The sequence below is a fragment of the Procambarus clarkii genome, chromosome 80 (assembly GCF_040958095.1).
Source record: "Procambarus clarkii isolate CNS0578487 chromosome 80, FALCON_Pclarkii_2.0, whole genome shotgun sequence".
Classification (NCBI taxonomy): Eukaryota; Metazoa; Arthropoda; class Malacostraca; order Decapoda; family Cambaridae; genus Procambarus; species Procambarus clarkii.
In genome coordinates, this window is record NC_091229.1 from 21,632,342 (window position 1) to 21,635,100 (window position 2,759).

Sequence of the window (2,759 nt, forward strand, 5' to 3'; positions counted from 1 at the left end):
ATCAAGGCATGACATAAGCAAAAGTGAGGGTGTTGTAAGGACCGTGTAAGGTAGCCAAGACAGTAGCAATCATGGCGATCCTGTAGAGACAGGATGCCAGTTTCAACATACAGGCTTAGGGTAGGAGTCGAACAAAAGGCACCAGAGCTGAGGCGTAACCCAGTATGGTGCAGATCGTCAACACGGAGAAGAGTAGAAGGAGAAGACGATGAGTAAGCAGGACAACCGTAATCGAGTTTAGACAGAACGAGAGAGGAATGTAGAGAGAGGAGCATTTGCCCATCAGCTCATACCCCACAGGGTATGTTGACAGTTGAAATCACCCAACAGGAGCACAGGCTCTGATAAGAAGTCCAACAGGTGGTTAAGATCAGGAAGAGAAAGTGGGACATTTGGAGGTAGATAAATGGAACAGACTGTATTCCATTTACTTACAAAGATATAGGCCACAGAACATTGGATAGGCGACAAAAAAAAAAGTAGGGGGAAGAAGGCAATATCACTATGAATCAAGAGAGCAGTAGAGTTATGGGCTCCAGCAAAAGCTGTAGGGGAAAGAGAAAGGAATAATTGCAAAAGGGACAGGATGAGCACCAAGCGTCGGCTCCTGGAGACATACATAAAGTGGTGAAAACTGTATTATCAGAAGTTGGAGTTCATGAAAATTGGCATAAAATCCACAAATCCATTGAAGAATAGACATTATCAAAAGAAGAGAGAACAGCAACAGAGAACAATGAAGAGACAAAGGCAAAGAAGAACACAGTATACTAAATAAGATCAGGATCAGTGAAATCAGGGTTAGGGAGTATGGGTAAATTTAGCATTGACAATGGAGTCAAAGGAGTGGGAGGATGGACCAGAGGCGGACGGACAAGGTCCGGAGCTGGAGGTGGTAATGGAGAATCAGGGAAATCAGGGAGAGGGTTGGCAGAAACAGGAAGTGCACCTCAGCAAGGGCAGCAACAAAGAGAGAGAATCGAGGGCTAAAGGAACCTCCATAGCTGGGACAGGGGGGCTCGACCACCAAAATGGGAGGGGGTTGCAGTGATAGAGTTGGAGTCAGAGGGTGGGGAAGAAAGTGATGCCTTCCTACTTGCTGGGGAGGAAGGAGAGGAGCCAGGCTTACATTTCTGATTTAGAGGCAGGTGTGCCAGCAGCAACATACTTGGCAACAATCTCCATAGTCTCAACAGAAGCGATCAACATTGAGATTGCTGGGAGGATGATGGACAACAGCCTAGACAGACAGGTGGCATGGAAAGCCAAGAGACAGGGGGAGGGCTGGGAAGAAAGATCGGGGGAAGACAGGAAAGAAGACACAAGACACATGGAAGACTGGGAAGGAAGGAAAGAAATGTTAGATGGAGAACTAGAAGCAGGACCCCTTGGGTCAGAACGTAAAGAAGCAGGGAAGGAGGCGGTGGGCGTGTCCGAGTCCAAGGCCTGGAAATAGTTGTGAGACTGAGAAAGGAGGGAAGGGCAAAGAGAGGTGGAACACGACACACGAGCATAAGATGTGCTAGCGAAAGAGTTTACTTTTAAAAGTTGTTGATGAAATTAACGTCAACAACCTCTTCCTGGAATGCATTCCAATTGCACAAAGTAAATAAAGGTTGCAGCAGATAAACAGCTCATAAAATAGGCAAAAAGAGTTTCAGGGTTCTGAAATTATCAGGTCAGAACCCATACCAATGGGTACAAGCTGGAAAAATTTTCCTTTAGAAAGGATATAGGGAAGTACTGGATTAGAAATAGGTTTGTGGAATGAGTTGCAGTGTTGAGACAATCACATTAATAGATTGGATAGGTAGATGGATGAGAGGGGGTGAACTGAAATGGGACCCCACCTAATATGAACTAGCAGGCTTCTATAGTGAGTCCTAATTCTTATGTTGTTAAATATGGCCACATCCGTGCCGTCACTGGGGGCAACGGAAATTGGGATGGAATGGATAAGGAACTGGACTCGGTCCATTCAGGTGGGATTACATGGTATATAAATATTATCTCATAAATGATTTCACACAATGTCATTAAACAAATATTTAAAAAAAAAAAGTTTTTTGTTCTGGACTCAAACTCACATCTTAGTGATCACCATTTCATCACCATTTCATGTTGCTTGGATAGCCACAACATAACAATTACAACTTAAGAAATTCACCAAGGAATCAACTAAGCATTGGCAAACTCTCACAGCTTCTTTTGTAGAGTGGCAGAGTGGTCAGAGCACAGATAAGTGTGCATTGTGTAATATTTGCCTCACTACACTGTGTGAATTCATTGCCGATTTTATATTTACAGTATATATGTATTTATGTAATAATATAATATACACATTCATTTATTTATTTTAAAGTGATTAATATAATTTCCTAACTCATTATTACTGCATCCCTCGCCACACACAGGAATGTCAAGAACTGACACCTTACAATATAGTAACAGGAGACTAAAGAGTATACAGCAGTAGGCAACCTGGTATTGTAACCTGTTATTGTGCACTGACTGAGACTGGACTGTCTTCTATCATTGGTTCAGCACAAAGGCCCACACAGTAGCTGAACAACTGGGCTGCATTGGAAATATATGAAAAGCCTTCTATAAAATATGAGGCATTGAATGAATCACATTACATAGGTTTGCATTTTAACTTGACTGTAATACCTGAAGCTTTTCCAGTGGATCTCACTTCACTTTTTATCATTATAAATGGCACAGTCCTTCACACTCTGCCATTCCCTGTGTTTGTCTCG